The following is a 21,777-nucleotide window of genomic DNA, read 5'->3' on the forward strand; positions in this document are numbered from 1 at the left end:
CGTCCAACTCACAATACATTTGTTTTACCCATTTTACAAATAGTCGGATCGGATCCTAGTTATGTTTTCGGGTTTGTGTGTTCTCATGCCATCATTAACTGAATCAACAGAATCGGTTACAAAACTTCGGTAACGACATCACCAATGGCGGCTCCATAATCAATCTAAATCTTATAATCAACTCCTGTATTTCTTGTATAATTAATTAATCGAAATTATATTTAGCTTCAATTACGTAGGAATCGCAAAATACGGGAGCATCAATATCAAAGTGATATACGATCTATAAGCTTCTTGTAATACATCAAAGGCGTCACATATTAATAACTTAATATTAGTTATTTGAAATGAAAAGAATACGCACTAGACTTTGCTACAATCTCGTCATGTTTTTATGAGCCAACAGTTAGCTAGTATCTAGATGTAGTTTTTACTTATAATCTACGCATTTCAATCGTGGGTCACACCCACAACCTGTTCGATGAAATGCCCAACTGAAATCGTAAAACTGCTGTGAGTTTGTATTGCCTGCGCAACAACCAATCATATTTCAATAAAATCATATATATTCTGATTTTACATAGGTTATGGATGGGAGACACTGCGATTTAGATGGAAACGCTGATGTTGTTGAGTTCTGTCCTCACAATTCGTTCCACTACGTCTTAGCTGCTTCGACTTACACCCTGCAAGAGGATGATCAACCATGTTGATCAGGAAGCATATCTCTTTTTTATGTCGATATGGGACGAGTTGCATTGTTTCATAGGTTGAAGACGGCTGGCATCTTTTATATGAAATGGAACCCAGTGGGAGATAATGTTACAAGTCCGTTGGTTGAGGGTTCATCATTTACAAGACTTTATTCATGGTACGTTAAGTTAACTAGGGTAGATGGTAGTAAAAAGTACCCAACTTACCAAGTTGTACTCAGCGTCTGTTAATCAATCTAAGGTTTTAATGTTTTTTACCAAATGTCGACATAAATTTGATTTTTGGACAGTTGTGGGATTACATGCTTTGGCTTTACCATCAAAACACGTTTTATTTTACAGTTTTAAGCATCACGACAACCAAAAAAGGTCATTTCTGTTGGTTTTATTTTTTGATAGAAAAAATTGATATGTTTACTTTGTGAAGGATGTTATCCCACATAGATGGGAGGAGAAAGTTGGAGGTAGGTGACTTGGTTATAAAAGGAGGGCTAAGTCTTCATTTCAATTTGCACCAATCAATACACTTTAAGTATTTGATTATTTCTTTCTTTCTTACCCTTGTTTGAGAGTTGTATTAGTTAAATATTTTGGAGAATGTAGTTGGCTTAAGAGAGTCTTCTATATCATTGTAACAATTTGTGATATAGTGTATTTCTCTCTTTGAGGCCGGTGGTTTTTCTCCTGTTTTGGAGTTTCCACGTTAAATCTTGTGTTGTGTATTGTTCTTATTTCTTTACTATTATTGTTGAGCTGGGTGGTGGAAATTAGTGAGACCGTAATTTCCCAACAACTGGTATCAGAGCGTCAGGTTTGACAGGGGTCTCGGTTATAGGAGTCGGAGTATGCTCTGTGGTTGCCACGGGAGTGGATCGTCCACATCAGAAACGAGTTCTATTGATCGTATAGGGTATCTGGTTAGACAATATTTTTTCTGATTCGTAGTAATAGTTGGATTTGTTAGTGGCGAGTTGTGGATTTCCGATTTAAAGGGTCCTGGCTACCTGCTACATCTTTTGGCTATTCGAAATGTGAGCAAAATCAGAGAAAGTGTTGTTTATAGGATTGTTACAATGATATAGACGACTCTCTTAAGCCAACTACACTCTCCAAAATATTTAACTAATACAACTCTCAAACAAGGGTAAGAAAGAAAGAAATAATCAAATATTTAAAGTGTATTGATTGGTGCAATTTAGAAGTAATCCCATAAGCTCCTTTTATAACCAAAGAGATTACTTCCCACTCTTTCCATCCACCGATGTGGGACTAAGCAAAAAACATTTCTTCTACTAGCCAAAAAATCAAACCAACAAATCTCCACCTTTTGGATAGAAGAAGATAACCATGCTTTCACATTGCAAGGATAACCGATGTAGACGCTTCCTCAACGACAACTTCAAGATCCTCATCTTCATGTCGTTGACATTATCTCCCAAGAGACAAAACTTGCATCTTCATCGAACATTGTCAAGACCCGACAATCATTGTCATCACAGACAATCATAACTCTTAACAAGAATTATCATACTCCACCATTAAAAGTATAGCACTTAGAATATCACATTCCAAGCATTTCACCTCGGCACATGTTGTTGAACAACCAGCTGAAACTTTATGGTGCAACTTCCTGTTTGGCTTTCCCTGGAAGTTTCATCAGCTACAACATCAGTTTCCACCACACAACCTGCATCAATGCCAAACCAATGCCCATGTGCAATTGTGGAGCCGCTAACGAACATCCCTTTCCATGGTGGCGCGGACACACCATGAGGATGGTGTGACTTCAGAGGAATTCGTCACTCTCCGTAACAACGGAGACAATGTTAGCGTCTTTGGAGCCATTTGCCGGATTAGCTCCACCTGGACAATTAACCCTTACATGCCCAGTCTTCCCGCACCTCCAGCATACCAGATTCTTCCCAGAGTTTCTCTTTGGCCTATCCGAACACAACACTATCGTATCTCCTGATGACGAGACCCCGTTACCTTCCAGTCTTTTCTCCTCGGATAGGAGCTTGCTAGTAACGTCTTCAAACTTCAGAGTTTTCTTCCCATACATCAAAATAGGTTTCATGTGTTCATAAGACGATGACAAAGATAATATCAACCTCAAAGCTTTATCTTCATCATTCACTTTAACTCCAATAGCTTCAAGTTCCGAAACAATACCATTCAAAATGCTCAGATGATCTGAAATCTTTGAACCCCCATCCATACGCAAAGTATGAAATTGTTCTTTAAGACACAACCGATTTGAGATGCCCTTGCCCTGGTACAACTGCTCTAGTTTAACCCAAAGCTCCTTTGCCGTTGATAACCCGTGCACATTTGCAAGCACGTTCTTTGCAAGAACCAAACGAATCGCACTTGCTGCCCTTAAATCCATATCATCTCATTCTTCTTCATCGAACTTACTGCTAGAATCACTGCCGGGAACAAAGGTGGGTTTACCTTTCAATGCCTTGTGTAACCCGGACTGAATCAACACTTCCTTGACTTGAACCTGCCATAAGCCAAAATTGATCATCCCATCAAATTTCTCTACATCAAACCTCATTGGACTGAACTTCGACATCGTATCCGTATCCTATAAACAACATTTTCTCTGATTTTGCTCACGTTTCGAATAGTCAAAAGATGTAGCAGGTAGCCAGGACCCTTTAAATCGGAAATCCACAACTCGCCACTAACAAATCCAACTATTACTACGAATCAGAAAAAATATTGCCTAACCAGATACCTTATACGATCAATAGATTTCATTTCTGATGTGGACGATCCACTCCCGTGGCAACCACAGAGCATACTCCGACTCCTATAACTCCTTTGTTTCCGGCAGTGATTCTAGCAGTAAGTTCGATGAAGAAGAATGGGATGATATGGATTTGAGGGCAGCAAGTGCGATTCGTTTGTGTCTTGCAAAGAACGTGCTTGCAAATATGCACGGGTTATCAACGGCAAATGAGCTTTGGGTTAAACTAGAGCAGTTGTACCAGGGCAAGGTGTAACGACCCGACTTTTTCGACTTGCTTTTATGCCTTGTATTTTAGCGAAACTGCGTATTTGTGCGTACTGTGCTACTTTATACTCTGAAATCTTTAGGTACATGGTTTACTTTCATTTATATGTTAAAACGTGCCTTAGAGTACGTAGGATACTTAACTTGATCATCGGAAGCCTTTATGACCGTTAGTGTCACTTTGACGTTTCGAACAAACTGCGTACTGCGTACACGTTTAACTTTTGTCGTAATCGGAATATTATGACTAAAAATCTTAATTATTATTTTATAATAATAATTACTTGGGTTTATGGATGCTTAATTACGCGTAGTAATTTAATTATGCTTACTAGTTAGTCTTGTTGGACTTTCTACCTTGTTGGACCTAAGCCCACCCTACTCTAGCTAGTAGCCCATTTATTTAGCCCACTTATTAATTACTAGTGACCCATTAATATGTAAGACAAATGCCCATTTATTAAAGGGAACATGCTAGCATTTATGTCAAGTATTATCCTTAATGTTGCATGGGACCCTAACATAAGCACCAACTTTAGACAACCATTAACCAAAAAGTAACCTTTTTTCCCTCTTGTCCCCCTTCCAAATTCACGGCCCAAACCCCCATCCTGTTACCCCATTCACCTATAAATACTAGCCTTATTCCATACATTTTACACTTGCTTTCATTTGTAATTCACACACACACACACTCTAATTCTCTCTAGTTCTTTCTCTCTCTAAAAGTGTAAGTATTTTGAATTCTTCTTCTTCTTCTCCTTCTCATCATCACGAATTCATCATCATCATCATCATGGGTCTAGCTTTTTATCTTTTGATCTTGATTACATCTTGTAGATTCAAACATGGATTTGAATCTTTCAAGAACATGGAAGATTCAAGCTTTCTAGCTTTAAATCTTCACCCACTTTGTAGATCTATATCTTTTAACTTTAAATCTTGTTATTTTGTTATAAAGATTCAAACTTGTGTTTGTAATCTTCATGTAACTTAAAGATCCAAGCTTTATGCTTCAAAATCTTCAAGAACAATCAAGATGCAAGCTTTCTAGCTTGGATCTTCATATCTTTTGTTAGATCTAAGTTTTCTAACTTATGATCTCATTATTTTGTTATAAAGATCAAAACTTGTGTTTATGGTCTTCATGTAACTTAAAGATCCAAGCTTTATGCTTCAAGATCTTCAAGAACACTAAAGGTTCAAGCTTTCTAGCTTTGTAACCTTATAACTTGTGTGAAAGGGATCCAAGCTCTCTAGCTTAGGGTTCCATCACCTCATTTGACTTAGATTATATTCATACTTATTTGATTGATGTAAAGTTTGTAGCTTTAGTTGTAAATGAAACTTGTAATTGTGTTAAGACTAAGGATATGATATAACTTTGGTTCATCATCCATCTAAGACTCTTAATTGAGTTGTGTTCTTACTTGGTCTTAACTTATTGTGTGTTGATGGTGGAATCTTGGTCAAGGTGATGCTAACCCATCACCGAGTTGTACACTTGAAGCTACAAGCATCAAGGATGAGAACCGTGATGAGCATCAAGTACTAAGGACCCCACCGGAGCACCTTACCTACTGTTTTTCGTATCTGATCAGTAACCTGGGCTACTGTAAAGTTGATTCTCAGTTAGTTCGGTTCGAGTAGATGATTTTCCGTTTATTCCTCGTCTTAATCCGAGTTACGGTTTAGGATTTATGGCCCTCCGAAAGTCACTACGCCCTTGTAACGTTATGCTGAAATCTCTGACCTACTCGCACTTAAACCGTCGCCACGATCAAACGAAGACGAGTTAGGTTCTGAAAATTGGTCAGCGGTTAGAGGACTCACATACGGAGCCATAGCCACTGACTACGCGTCTTTTCGATTTACGTAGATGTCGTAGCAACTGATCCAAGTCAGCCTATTGTTTTGACCTCTATACTTGATTAACTTTTATGATGATGAATAATGATGATGACACTTAAACTTATTTTATGCACTAATAGAACTTAAAGACAACCTACTGACCTAGTAACCTTTGATTTAGGTTGACGACCTTTCGGACCGACTTACTACTTGCACACTTTCGTATCGACTTGTATTGCTTATTCACTGTGAGTTATAGCTTCCCTTTTTACTTATACTATTTTTGGGACTGAGAATACATGCGCTTTTTATATTTTACTTACTTGACACGAGTACTTAAACTTTACATATGTGTGGATTATATAACGGCATAAACTTTCTCCTTAGCATGGTAATGTTTAACTATTGGTTTTTGAACCGGTAGACGCGAATCTTAGATATGGATCCATAGGGTTTGACATCCCCACTCGGGCTAGTCGCGCTAGCATTTAACGGGTGTTTAATACTTCGAGGACATACGCACTCGCCATGTGTACTTTTAGGGGGTGATATTTATATTTACGTTAAGTCTAGTTACCATGTGCCCACGATTAAACATACATTTTTCTTACTACTTTGAACATTGAAATCTCGTGCTCAACCTTACATTACTGTTACAACTTAAACTATAGCTCACCAACATTATTGTTGACGTTTTAAGCATGTTTTCTCAGGTGCTTAGAGGTTTGTTGCTTCCGCTATTAGACTTGCTGTCATGCTGTTATAGACTTACTGTTAAGGACCTGCTGTGTTAGATTTCCGCTGCATTACTTGGAGATGTCTCAATCATGGAACTTATATTTTGCATTCGCAACTTATGTTATTTTGAATAATGGTTTTGTAATGACTTTTGTGTCACGTTATCTTTTGTAAAACATTTGAAATTATCTTTTCATGAATGCAAAACTAGTTTTCAAACAACACATAGTGTTTGACCTTGTAATGATCCTGTTGTTGATGATCCGTACACGATGGTTTTGTACGGGGCATCACATTTGGTATCAGAGCATTGGTTGTAGGGAATTAGGTTGCATTAGTGAGTCTAGATCAGGCCGAGTAGGATTCACTAATAGGACTAATCTACAACTTGCTTGTTTACTTGCTTCTGCGGAACTTACTGCATGCTACTGTTTACTTTTACTGCTATATGATCTTACTGCATGCTACTGTTTACTTTTACTGCTGTATGAACTTGCTGCATGCTACCGTTTCCTTTTACTGCTATGTAAACTTGCTGTATGCTTTTGCTTATTCTCACTATTGCATGCTACTATCTGCTTTTTGTATGATACTTCTGTTCATACTGTTATTAATGCCATGCTATATACTGCTGTAGACGATCTAGGTTGCTGTAGTGCCTGATTACGTGCTTGCTTCCTGCCTGCTATTCGCTGTACCGACTTGGAAAACTTACCTTTCCTAGATTCAGATGTTTTTCTGAACCCTTTTCCCACACGTCTAACCCTAAGAATTAATATTGTAATCCACCTGTTACTATCGTCCCACCGTTCCGGAGATCAAAACGTTACTTCACGCAATCTAGGAAGAGTACCCCTCGGATTACACGCCCAACTGAAGTTGATCCTCGGAGGAGGAGATATGTGAGGACTTGTCAGAGTAACCGCACCCCGAGCTCACTCTAATTAGCCACGTACATCGTATGAACATCAGAAGGTTGTTCAGTTCCCGCAAGTTGACCCGTATCCCGTACGCTTTCATGACCGTCACTTATCTCTTTCATTCTGCACCACTACTCGACGATCTAATGACACTTCAGGACTTAGGTCCCTAACACTCTTAGGCATTGGGGAAGACGGGAGGACATCTCCTTTCACAAGGTCAGAGTGCCTTCTACTGATGCTCAAGCCATACCCAAAGACTTGGGAGTCGCCTCAAGACATATCGTATTATTACTTGCTACATGTACAACTAGACGCGAGACCCAGATTGAATTTCTAGAAAGGAACCTAACGAAATTACCTAAACCCGAACATTTTGGAGAAATTTCGAGACATTTAGGCATTGATGCATGACATGCGGAACCTACGCACCCACACCGAGATAATCATGAGATTAATTATGTAGATTTTGATTTGAGATGGCATAGATAAAAGCACCGTTAGATGAAATTGAGTAGAACTCGAAGTGATCACGTTACGTTGACCATATGGAGCGATATTGGAATGAACGTACGATTTAGTACAATATAATGACGCCAGGCCAGCGTGATTATATTGAAGTAAATCATGCAGAAGTCCCAATGTTATTACATGAGGAGTGATTCAAAGGAAATTTTGGTAGGAACCACTTGAGTATACGCATTATGGTCTGGAAAGGATAACCACGTAGCCCAGATACTGTATAAGGAGGGCCTTGATTGCAGAATTGATAACCCAAAAATTTGTTATGGATATAGACACCCTGGACACTTAAGGAAAAAGTTCTCAAATAGGAAAAAGTTTGGACTTACTTGCGGTAGAGCAATCGTTATCTCAGCTATGGAGACTCGCATGGATCCTGATATTAGTTAGGGTACGTTTCGTCACAACGTTTTATTGTATTGGAGTTGTTTAATACTAGAACGATAGAAACCTTATATCTAAGAACCCTAGTGTTATGACTAATAAACCATTAACAAACATGAGAGCTAAGTATTCTATAGGACAAGCTAATGGTAAGCTGGCAGAGATAGAGGAATTATTTAAGGTAGTACCTTAAAATTAACAGGTGGGTCATTTGGAGATGACCTCATATCAACAAAACTTGGAAGTTTTAAAGTAGTAGTTGGAAAGGATTAGTTACCGACATACAAAGCCGATGTTATTTGAGAAGATTGATAGAATTTTTCACGGAAGTGCGATAAGAATTGGTTGGAATAAACTTTAAGATTAACCTAACACCCATCAAGTTAGGAAGCTTGATGTAATGGTTGGAATGGACTTTAGGATTAACCTAATACTCATCAATTTAGGAAGCTTTGATGAAATAGTTGGAACGGACTGGCTTTCAAGGATGAAAGCGGAAGTTATTTATAGTGAGAAGATTATTCGTATACCTCGCGAGGATGGTGAGCCAAAAGCCATCTGGGTTACTTCAACAACCCGAGATCTCACAATGGAAATGGGAAGGGATGACGATGGATTTCATCCCGAAGCTGCCGAAAACAATAGACAGTTATGACACTATCTGGATCATCGTTGACCGCCTCACCAAATCTGCTCACTTTCTAACCATGAAAGAAACTGATACAATGGACAACGATACATAAAGGAAATTATATCCCGTCACTTCAACAATTCAAATTCTATACTACCCAAGAATCTTATTTGATGCTCATTCTTATGCGACTCTGAATCCTAACTTATTCCGAGAGAATTCTTAATCTATGATAATCACACCATCACCCTTCTTACGTCGATATTAGTCATACCAGTTTGAGATTTCCAAAATCAATGGGTAGTTAATCCCCATCCTCATACTCTCCCTTTCGTAACTCACTTATAAGCAACAACTTTACACTTAAGCATTTTTGGTCGAAAGACTTATGCCCTACCAATAGTCATCAACCACTTTTAAACTCAATCGTTTTTATTACCTCAAAGATCACCCGAAATTTTCAAAATCTTTTACTCAATCCTCATCAATCCTTTTCCAACTTGTAACCTCCGAAATATGAAAATTTTGTTTGCCAAAAATTTTTCACACACTATTTTACGGTACGATCCTCTCAAAGTTTTATAAAAATAAATTTATTTTATTTGCTGTTCGTGCAAATTTTTGAAATCGTATATGTTATATAAAGTAAATAATTACTTATTTTTGACTAAGACATATGAAATTTTACTTTCACTTTTACAAACTAAATCTTTCATTCAAAAGATATTTTACTTTGAATGGTACATGTTATACGTAACCCTAGTTTACTAAGAACTTCGTTTCTTTTCTTACATTGTCACCTAAAACGATTTCGATAAAACTTTCGTTGCTTATTATATAAAAAATTTTCGTTGCTTATTCGTATCCAAGTCATCGTGAAGACTTTACAATCGTCGAAACCTAGAGATTCATGTGTGAGTGTATATGTGATGAAGGCACATACTATCACGTCATGCAGAGCCTTCGGGCATCCACTAACACTTAAACCATTTAATATTATTGCGTCACCCTAAGGATACTATTTGCCACACCTGTTGGAACGATGCTCTTTCTTATATAACTCTAAGTCCTGACATATTCTAAGGGATTCTCATCTAGCGATATTAACACCATTAGTATTCCGACTCTAGTATTAGTCATAACCTGTTTGGTATTTTACAAAGTCAAGAAGCGATTAACTTCTCATCCTCATTCTCTATCCTTCATACCTCACTTTTTAGCAACGGCTTCGCACGTGAACATTTTTGATCCAAAGACTTGTGTCCTGATAATTATCAAAACTACATTTAATTCATTAGTTTTCATTACCTAGTAACATGTCACCCGACGATTCAAAGATTTTTCACTCAATCTTTTTCAACTCGTAACCTCTGAAATATGAAAAACTATGTTTATCAAAATTTTTACACGTTGCTTATTTGTGCGGTCCTCACGAGATTTATGGACAAATGAAAGTACTAAAAACTTTTCTGTCACTTATGCGATTTATAAAATCATATATGTATAAATCTACCCTTACTTATTTTGGTTAGTACATACCAAGTTATACATCCAAATTCTTTAAAAATCGCTCCTCTGTTGAGTTGTTTAACTTAAGACAAATAGTTTTGAGCAAAATGGTAGACGTTATACATACTTCTAAATTTACTAGGAACTTCGTTCCGTTCATGTTGTCACATCGAACGTTTAAAGGTTTTTCAAAACTTCCTCGGTTGATTTTATTAAAGGTTTTCGTATTAGACTACACCATATAGGGATCACACTTCTTCTTGCCCTCCGTTAGGGATGAAGCTTACTATTAAAATCTTTGTTAAAAATGCTTGAGCCACTTTGGGTGGCAAATTTATAAAATTTGTTAGAAAGTCTTTGCGCTAGTAAAATGTTCCTTTTAAGGTTAGACATGGTGAAAACGCGAGCCGGTAAATCAGTTTTCTGAGGTACACTTAGTAGTCACCCTATCGTAGGAAAGGCACTAGGCGGGTTTCTACTCTCAATATTTTACGGCTAATCGTAACACTCTCGTAAACATCGTCTCTATGAATCAGTAGGTTGAGGTACAAGGAATCATTTTTGAGATTCTTTTCACTTGGAGTAAACCATTCTTTAGAACCAAAAGTTCACGTATCTTCTCATCCGCGCATCCCCTTAAGTATAAGGATAAATTCAGAACGAACCGCTCGAAGAGTTCACTCTCGTTTAAAGATCACACCTTTCGTGCGAATTTCTTTCGGAAATGAAATGAGGAATACTTTAGAAATCTAGGAATCTTGTTATCCTCTTGGAAAAGGACTGCTTAAAACATCTATGACACTGATATGGTTACTCTACGTATTCCTTCCTTCGTTGGTTGCAACTATATGTTGTTCTAGTTGATGTTAACCATAACTCTAACATGTAACTGAAAGGATAAAGTTACCTTATGGAACTATGCTTTCATTCCATCCAAGGATAAGTTCACACGCAGTATGTTGTGATCACCATGTTTTCCATTCTATCTGTCAGCCTTGTATTGCGACATAAGCGCTCAATGTTTAGATGAGTATAGTAACATTCATGACGTATTTCATGCATCCAGCTTACTAAAGATGCCTGTAGGGCTAAAAACATCATCTTTCCTTTTGTGGATATATTCAGATGACATACTCATGTTAACCAGAAACGAAATCAATGTGTTGATCTCTTAGGACAAGACTTAATCACTGGCATATACCTATTTATACTTTTATATGCCCGAGTACCTTTCAAGGTAAATAGCTCACTTTTGAGGCCACGAATCTTTCGGAACTTTGATACGCTACTTCTTATTTAAATACGGTACCATTTTTAGTCACTCCTCAAATTTCGGGACGAAATTTCCATTAACAGGTGGGTGATGTAACGACCCGACTTTTTCGACTTGCTTTTATGCCTTGTATTTTAGCGAAACTGCGTATTTGTGCGTACTGTGCTACTTTATACTCTGAAATCTTTAGGTACATGGTTTACTTTCATTTATATGTTAAAACGTGCCTTAGAGTACGTAGGATACTTAACTTGATCATCGGAAGCCTTTATGACCGTTAGTGTCACTTGACGTTTTGAACAAACTGCGTACTGCGTACACGTTTAACTTTTGTCGTAATCGGAATATTATGACTACGAAATCTTAATTATTATTTTATAATAATAATTACTTGGGTTTATGGATGCTTAATTACGCGTAGTAATTTAATTATGCTTACTAGTTAGTCTTGTTGGACTTTCTACCTTGTTGGACCTAAGCCCACCCTACTCTAGCTAGTAGCCCATTTATTTAGCCCACTGATATTATGCGAGGTGTATATAAAATAGCTTTATTTTTACAACGAAATACTATTAAATATGATACAATTTTACACAAGATATTTATTTATTTATAGAATGGATATACTTAAACCTTGCTACAACACTTATAGGCAGTGTACCTAATCGTACAGTAGTGTAGTTTTTAGTAAGTCCGGTTCGTTCCACAGGGAAAAATCTTTAAACAAAGCTTAACACTATATTAGTTTTAATTTATAAAAATACAAATATATATAAGTAATATTATTATTATAAATGGGGGTTTTTACCGTTTAATGACCGGTTTGTCGATTTTTAAAACTTTAGTCACAGTTAAAACCTAATGTAAAATATTAAAAATAAATACAAGACTTAATTTAAAGCGTAAAGTAAATAACGATAATGAAATTGCGATAAATAAAAGTGCGATAAATAAACTTGCGATAACTAAAAGTACGATAATTAAAAGTGCAATTAAATACAATAACGATAAATAAAAGTACGATAATTAGAAGTGCAATTAAATATAAAATAAAGGAAATTAAATATGAAATAAAATAATTATGCTTATTTAAACTTCCGTAATCATGATGTTTGATGTGTTGATTTTAGTTTTATGCCTATGGGTTAATTGTCCTTTGTCCTGGATTATTTAATATGTCCGTCTAGTTTTTGTCCATAACAGTCCATCAGTCATAAATATAAAGTGCGAGTATCCTCGTCAAATTATCCTTATACCCGAAGTTAAATATTCCAACTAATTGGGGACTTAAACTGTAACAAGGTCTTATTACTTTGTTTAATAATTACACCAGGTTATCGACTGCGTGTAACCCAAGGTTTTAATACTTTGTTATCAATTATGCCAAGTGTCCTTCTACATAATTTCACCCCTGTTTTAATAATTCCATAGACTATTAATCCATTCCCGTGTCCGGTTAAATGAACGATTATTCGTACATATAAATACTCCGCCCATCGTGTCTGATCGAGTATATATGGTTATTTATAGAGACGTCCAATTGTAAATCTTTATATTAAAATTAACAAACTATCATTTAGTTAAACAAATATAAAGCCCATTAATAGCCCATAGTCTAATTTCCACAAGTGTCGTTCTTTTGTCCAAACCCTAATTATGGTACAAAGCTCAATTACCCAATTTTAGTAATTAGCCCAATATCATGATTACTTCGGCTTAAATAAGCATAATAATAACTTAGCTACGAGACATTAAATTAAAAAGGTTGAACATAACTTACAATGATTAAAAATAGCGTAGCGTTACACGGACAGAATTTCGACTTACACCCTTACAACATTCGCTAACATACCCTTATTATTAGAAATTATAATTATAATTATAATATATATATATATATATATATATATATATATATATATATATATATATATATATATATATATATATATATAATACGTTTGATAGAGAGAAAGAAAGATGGTTATATGATGCACCAAAGCTCGATTTTTATAGGCATGTGGGTTGGAACTGTACACCATGCGATCGCATGGATTTATGCCTTCCAGGCCATGCGATCGCATGGCCAGCTTTTCCAGCTCACAAGCCTTTGTTTCTTCTGCCGACGGTTTTTTAAATATAATATATAATTAATTTTAAGAATTAATTATATATTATTATTATATTTATGTGCATAGTTGACTTGTAATTTTTAGTCCGTTGCGTCGAGCGTTGATAGTTGACTCTGGTCCCGATTTCGGATTTTCGAACGTCCTTGCGTATAATTTAATATCTTGTACTTTGCGTTTCGCGTCTTGTATTCTTGTAATTTTGAGACGTTTCTTATCAATAATTGGAACCTCTTTGATTGTACTTTGTACTTTTGAGCTTTTTAGTTGTTTGCGTCTTCAATTCGTCGAATCTGTCTTTTGTCTTCGCCTTTTATTATTTAAACGAATATCACTTGTAAATAGAACAATTGCAACTAAAAGCTTGTCTTTCTTGAGGGATAATGCTATGAAATATATGTTCGTTTTTAGCATTATCACTCACTTATTAATTACTAGTGACCCATTAATATGTAAGACAAATGCCCATTTATTAGAGGGAACATGCTAGCATTTATGTCAAGTATTATCCTTAACGTTGCATGGGACCCTAACATAAGCACCAACTTTAGACAACCATTAACCAAAAAGCAAACTTTTGTTCCCCTTGTCCCCCCTCCAAATTCATGGCCCAAACCCCCATCCCCTTACCCCATTCACCTATAAATACTAGCCTTATTCCATCCATTTTACACTTGCTTTCATTTGTAATTCACATACACACACACACACACTAATTCTCTCTAGTTCTTTCTCTCTCTAAAAGTGTAAGTATTTTGAATTCTTCTTCTTCTTCTCCTTCTCATCATCACGAATTCATCATCATCATCATCATGGGTCTAGCTTTTTAGCTTTTGATCTTGATTACATCTTGTACATTCAAACATGGATTTGAATCTTTCAAGAACATGGAAGATTCAAGCTTTCTAGCTTTGAATCTTCACCCACTTTGTAGATCTATATATTTTAACTTTAAATCTTGTTATTTTGTTATAAAGATTCAAACTTGTGTTTGTAATCTTCATGTAACTTAAAGATCCAAGCTTTATGCTTCAAGATCTTCAAGAACAATCAAGATGCAAGCTTTCTAGCTTGGATCTTCATATCTTTTGTTGGATCTAAGTTTTCTAACTTATGATCTCATTATTTTGTTATATAGATCAAAACTTGTGTTTATGGTCTTCATGTAACTTAAAGATCCAAGCTTTATGCTTCAAGATCTTCAAGAACACTAAAGGTTCAAGCTTTCTAGCTTTGTAAACTTATAACTTGTGTGAAAGGGATCCAAGCTCTCTAGCTTAGGGTTCCATCACCTCATTTGACTTAGATTATGTTCATACTTGTTTGATTGATGTAAAGTTTGTAGCTTTAGTTGTAAATGAAACTTGTAATTGTATTAAGACTAAGGATATGATGTAACTTTGGTTCATCATCCATCTAAGACTCTTAATTGAGTTGTGTTCTTACTTGGTCTTAACTTATTGTGTGTTGATGGTGGAATCTTGGTCAAGGTGATGCTAACCCATCAACGAGTTATACACTTGAAGCTACAAGCATCAAGGATGAGAACCGTGATGAGCATCAAGTACTAAGGACCCCACCGGAGCACCTTACCTACTATTTTTCGTATCTGATCAGTAACCTGGGCTATTGTAAAGTTGATTCTCAGTTAGTTCGGTTCGAGTAGATGATTTTCCGTTTAGGCCTCGTCATAATCCGATTTACGGTTTAGGATTTATGGCCCTCCGAAAGTCACTACGCCCTTGTAACGTTATGCTGAAATCTCTGACCTACTCGCACTTAAACCGCTGCCACGGTCAAACGAAGACGATTTAGGTTCTGAAAATTGGTCAGTGTTTAGAGGACTCACATACGGAGCCATAGCCACTGACTACGTGTCTTTTCGATTTACGTAGAGGTCGTAGCAACTGATCCAAGTTAGCCTATTGTTTTTACCTCTATACTTGATTAGCTTTTATGATGATGAATGATGATGATGACACTTAAACTTATTTTATGCACTAATAGAACTTAAAGACAACCTACTGACCTAGTAACCTTTGATTTAGGTTGACGACCTTTCGGACCGACTTACTACTTGCACACTTTCGTATCGACTTGTATTGCTTATTCACTGTGAGTTATAGCTTCCCTTTTTCCTTATACTATTTTTGGGACTGAGAATACATGCGCTTTTTATGTTTTACTTACTTGACAAGAGTACTTAAACTTTACATATGTGTGGGTTATATAACGGCATAAACTTTCCCCTTAGCACGGTAACGTTTAACTATTGGTTTTTGAACCGGTAGACGCGAATCTTAGATATGGATCCATAGGGTTTGACATCCCCACTCGGGCTAGTCGCGCTAGCATTTAACGGGTGTTTAATACTTCGAGGACATACGCACTCGCCAGGTGTACTTTTAGGGAGTGATATTTATATTTACGTTAAGTCTAGTTACCATGTGCCCACGATTAAACATACATTTTTCTTACTACTTTGAACATTGAAATCTCGTGCTCAACCTTACATTACTGTTACAACTTAAACTATAGCTCACCAACATTATTGTTGACATTTTAAGCATGTTTTCTCAGGTGCTTAGAGGTTTGTTGCTTCCGCTATTAGACTTGCTGTCATGCTGTTATAGACTTACTGTTAAGGACCTGCTGTGTTAGATTTCCGCTGCATTACTTAGAGATGTCTCAATCATGGAACTTATATTTTGCATTCGCAACTTATGTTATTTTGAATAATGGTTTTGTAATGACTTTTATGTCACGTTATCTTTTGTAAAACATTTGAAATTATCTTTTCATGAATGCAAAACTGGTTTTCAAACAACACATAGTGTTTGACCTTGTAATGATCCTGTTGTTGATGATCCGTACACGATGGTTTTGTACGGAGCGTCACACAAGGGCATCTCAAATCGGTTGTGTCTTAAAGAACAATTTCATACTCTGCGTATGGATGGGGGTTCAAAGATTTCAGATCATCTAAGTATTCTTAACGGTATTGTTTCAGAACTGGAGTCTATTGGAGTTAAAACGGATGATGAAGATAAAGCTTTGAGGTTGATATTATCTTTATCATCGTCTTATGAACACATGAAACCTGTTTTGATGTATGGGAAGAAAACTCTAAAGTTTGAAGACGTTACTAGCAAGCTCCTATCCGAGGAGAAAAGACTGGAAGGTAACGGGGTCTCGTCATCAGGAGATACGATAGTGTTGTGTTCGAATAGGCGAAAGAGAAACTCTGGGAAGAATCTGGTATGCTGGAGGTGCGGGAAGACTGGGCATGTAAGGGTTAATTGTCCAGGTGGAGCTAATCCGGTAAATGGCTCCAAAGACGCTAACATTGTCTCCGTTGTTACGGAGAGTGACGAATTCCTCTGAAGTCACACCATCCTCATGGTGTGTCCGCGCCACCATGAAAAGGGATGTTCGTTAGCGGTTCCACAATTGCACATGGGCATTGGTTTGGCATTGATGCAGGTTGTGTGGTGGAAACTGATGTTGTAGTTGATGAAACTTCCAGGGAAAGCCAAACAGGAAGTTGCACCATAAAGTTTCAGCTGGTTGTTCAACAACATGTACCGAGGTGAAATGCTTGAAATGTGATATTCTAAGTGCTATACTCTTAATGGTGGAGTATGATAATTCTTGTTAAGAGTTATGATTGTCTGTGATGACAATGATTGTCGGTTTAGACAATGTTCGGTAAAGATGCAAGTTTTGTCTCTTGGGAGATAATATCATCGGCATAAAGATGAGGATCTTGAAGTTGTCGTCGAGGAAGCATCTATATCGGTTATCCTTATAATGTTGAAGTATGGTTATCTTTTTCTATCAAAAAGGTGGAGATTTGTTGGTTTTATTTTTTGATAGAAAAAATTGATATGATTACTTTGTGAAGGATGTTATCCCACATAGATGGGAGGAGAAAGTTGGAGGTAGGTGACTTGATTATAAAAGGAGGGCTAAGTCTTCATTCAAATTTGCACAAATCAATACACTTTAAGTATTTGATTATTTCTTTCTTTCTTACACTTGTTTGAGAGTTGTATTAGTTAAATATTTTGGAGAGTCTAGTTGGCTTAAGAGAGTCGTCTATATCATTGTAACAATTTGTGATATAGTGTATTTCTCTCTTTGGGGCCGGTGGTTTGTCTCCTGTTTTGAAGTTTCCACGTTAAATCTTGTGTTGTGTATTGTTCTTATTTCTTTACTATTATTGTTGGGCTGGGTGGTGGGAATTAGTGAGACCATAATTTCCCAACAATTTCTAAATATAAAAACCTCATATAACTTATATTCAATTAATACCAACAAAGAATTAAGAACTCCTTTCGTGGTAGTCTCTAAAAAAGATCAGGTACCCTAGACGTCAAAGTTGGGTACCTGTTTGTTTTATTTACCAAATTTAAAGTTGAAGCTCCAATATGTATATATCATCACTCTGAGTTATGAGTTATTAATAGTATGTTAATTCAATTAAAAATCTCGTCTTAATGTCATAATGTGTCTTTTATGCCAAATATAATTCATCAAGCCGCTGCTGTTAAGGTTTATCAGTAACTTGATCGAAATTTGAACGTGACAAATCACAGGGAATAAGTAAGAAACAATTACAAACTATGGGATAAGTTCAAAGGAAGTTTTTTTCATAAGTGAAATTGTACGGAGAATTCGGATGCTGATAAGAGACCAAAACTGTATAAATCAAAATATTACTTTAAACCAAGGTTGCAGAAATCGGTTCTCGGGGAGTTCTCGGCGGGGTCTCCAAAACGAGAACTCGGAGAACTCGGGGAGAACTCGGGGAGTTATCAGCGGTTGACTTTCGTTGACTTTCGTTGACTTTTGAGATTTTATTGAGTTCTTTCCGAGATTTGACCGATTTTTCTGAGATTTGACAGATTTTTCCGAGATTTGACCGATTTTTTGGAGATTTGACTGATTTTTGGTCGTTGACCGATTTTTTGACCGATTTCAAAACGAGTTCTCGCTAGGAATTAAATTCCGAGTTCTCGCCGAGTTCTCCCGATTTTTGCAACCATGCTTTAAACATCATCGTCTATGTGGTTGTGTTGTTTATGTAAATCACTATCTTATATTTCAATATGACCAGTGTGATGTAGTTATTTTTTATGACTTGAAACATTCCATTTGACGAATTGATCGATGACATGTTTGCAACCAATCAGTTCTCCTTTCTCATTATTGCCCTTTTAGTTTTTTTTTCTTAACTAATCTTTGAGAAAGTGATGTAGGTAATGATTTGAAAGAGGTACATAACTTTAAAGTCAGTTCTTCAATGTGCTTGTGCTCAGACTGGAACCCATCGGCTACATCCATCTCATTGGGCCTTTTAGATGGGTCGGTGTCAGTTATCGCTCTTGAGGAGACCAAAACGAGCATACTACAAGAAAGGAAAGCACGTGATTTTGAAGTTTGGGCTACTACCTTTGAACCAGACCAACCACATATAGTTTACACCAGTTCAGATGACTGCAAATTTAAGGGTTGGGACTTACGTAACAGTCCATCTGCAATTTTGTGGATCATATCTATACGGCTCTTGCTCAGAAAGAAATACATGTGTTCAAAGATGACAATATACTTCTTAGAGGGGAACTCATATCTTCAGGACTATTGAAAGCCATTGTAGAATATGATAGTTGTTCTCTCAAAAGACTATGCAAGCATATTTTAATTTTAATAAACGAAAAAAATAAGAAATCTAATATCCATATAGGATAAATGGATGAAAATCCTTTGAATAAAATAAATGACAGCCCTCATTATTTGCGAATTTAATTAAAATTAGTTTGCTAAGAGTGATCTTATATCTACAGGGGTGAAGCTGATTTTATCAAAGTTATAGTTCAAGAGATAATAAGCGATATACAACCCCGTAACAACGAGACTGATCTAGTTGGTCTAGAGTCTCGTATGGAAGGATTAAATGCATTGTTGAACTTAGAAGAAACGAAAGAGGTGCGTGTGATAGGGGGATAAATCTGGAATGGGAGGGATAGGTAAAGACAACTATTGCCACAGCTTTGTTTAGAAGAGCTACTTATAAGTTCGATGTGGGTAGCGAGACTAATCTTGATGACAGTTAACGAACCTGCTATGAATTTTCTTCTCCAGCTGCACATGAAGAGATAATGAGAAAAGAGAACTCGGATCCGACAACCGGATCTAACGAAAATATTCCTGCAACAAAATTCATCGATCCGAGTATGTAACTGTGACTCAGCTAATTGGGTTGGGAATACCACATTTACATTTACTAGGTGGAAATATGCAAATTTGCATATATCATAAAGCATTTGCAGTTGGAATTACCACATTTATGGTTTTTGAGCAGCCATGTAACGCATGATCTCAAAACCTATATATATAATTCAATTAGCAATATAATTAGCAGCTTACTTGTCATTAGCTCATTTACCATCGCAAACCAACAGACCGAAATTCACATTTTCTTCATCAAGATTTTGTTGGAAACTAAACTTGATTTTGGGCTATGGGTTTTGGATTTGGGCTTGCAAGTATCCAAGTATTTTGGATCAAGATTGTAGCGCATTATCTAGAAACCTCATGGAATATGTAGTAGTCAAAGTGTGTAGAAAAATCTTATAAAATATCTAAGTCTAGAATTATCATGAGAATACTTAGGAAATATCTAGATATTAGTGGATGGTGAAGTGTTCTGGAGTAGTCCATTGTGTAGTATAAATAGAGGGCTTCACCCCTCATTTGTAATCAAGCAAAGCAAAACAATAAGCAATAAAACAAAGTTTTCAAGATCAATCAAACTTCTAAATCATCAATCCTCTATTCCACAAATAATATACATAACCTCCTATTTCTAACAAATTGGTATCAGAGCTTGGTTCGACAAGATGATGGCCAACAATGTCATCACGTTTCCTCGCGTCACAAATGATAATTATGATCGATGGAGCATCCAAATGAAGACCTTCCTAGGTGGACAAGACTTATGGGAGATTGTGGAGGAAGGCTATGAGGAACCTGCAGAAAAAGGTCCACTCAGCAAGGAGAAAAAGTTAATGAAGATGAACGATCAAAAGGCTCTTTCCATCATCCAACAAAGTGTAGATGATAGAGCTTTCGAGAAAATTGCAAGTGCAACCACCGCCAAGAAAGCATGGGAGATCTTGGAGAATTCTTATAAGGGAGTTGATAAGGTGAAAAAGATTCGACTACAAACACTACGAGGTGAGTTCGAATCCTTAAATAAGAAAAACTCAGAATCAATTTCTGATTATTTTACAAGAGTCTTGGTGGTTGTCAATCAATTAAAGAGGAATGGTGAAACTCTAAGTGATGTAAGAGTCATTGAGAAGATTCTTAGATCATTAGATTCAAAATTAGACTATATAGTCGTAGCCATCGAAGAATCTAAAGATCTAGAATCAATGACTATCGATGAACTCATGGGTTCACTACAAGTCCATGAAGAGAGGTTCAATAAGAAAAATAAGGAGCCTTTGGAGCAAGCTTTACAAGCAAAACTCTCTTTCAAGGAAGAGAGCAGTGAAAAGACTCATCAAAGGAGTCAACGAGGTCGTGGTCAAGTATGTAGTGACCCGAATTTTTCCATGTTTATATATATTAATTGAGATTGATATTTACATGATTAAATGTTTCTAACATGTTAAGCAATCAAACTTGTTAAGACTTGATTAATTGAAATATGTTTCATATAGACAATTGACCACCCAAGTTGACCGGTGATTCACGAACGTTAAAACTTGTAAAAACTATATGATGACATATATATGGATATATATATATAGTTAACATGATACTATGATAAGTAAACATATCATTAAGTATATTAACAATGAACTACATATGTAAAAACAAGACTACTAACTTAATGATTTTTAAACGAGACATATATGTAACGATTATCGTTGTAAAGACATTTAATGTATATATATCATATTAAGAGATATTCATACATGATAATATCATGATAATATAATAATTTAAAATCTCATTTGATATTATAAACATTGGGTTAACAACATTTAACAAGATCGTTAACCTAAAGGTTTC

General features: G+C 36.2%; 1 pseudogene; it reads left to right on the forward strand.

The window, feature by feature from the left end:
• Positions 1-587: 587 nt before the first annotated feature.
• LOC139849363 (uncharacterized) lies at positions 588-19,339 on the forward strand (annotated as a pseudogene).
• Positions 19,340-21,777: the final 2,438 nt, after the last annotated feature.

This window comes from Rutidosis leptorrhynchoides, chromosome 1 (genome assembly GCF_046630445.1).
Source record: "Rutidosis leptorrhynchoides isolate AG116_Rl617_1_P2 chromosome 1, CSIRO_AGI_Rlap_v1, whole genome shotgun sequence".
Taxonomy (NCBI): Eukaryota; Viridiplantae; Streptophyta; class Magnoliopsida; order Asterales; family Asteraceae; genus Rutidosis; species Rutidosis leptorrhynchoides.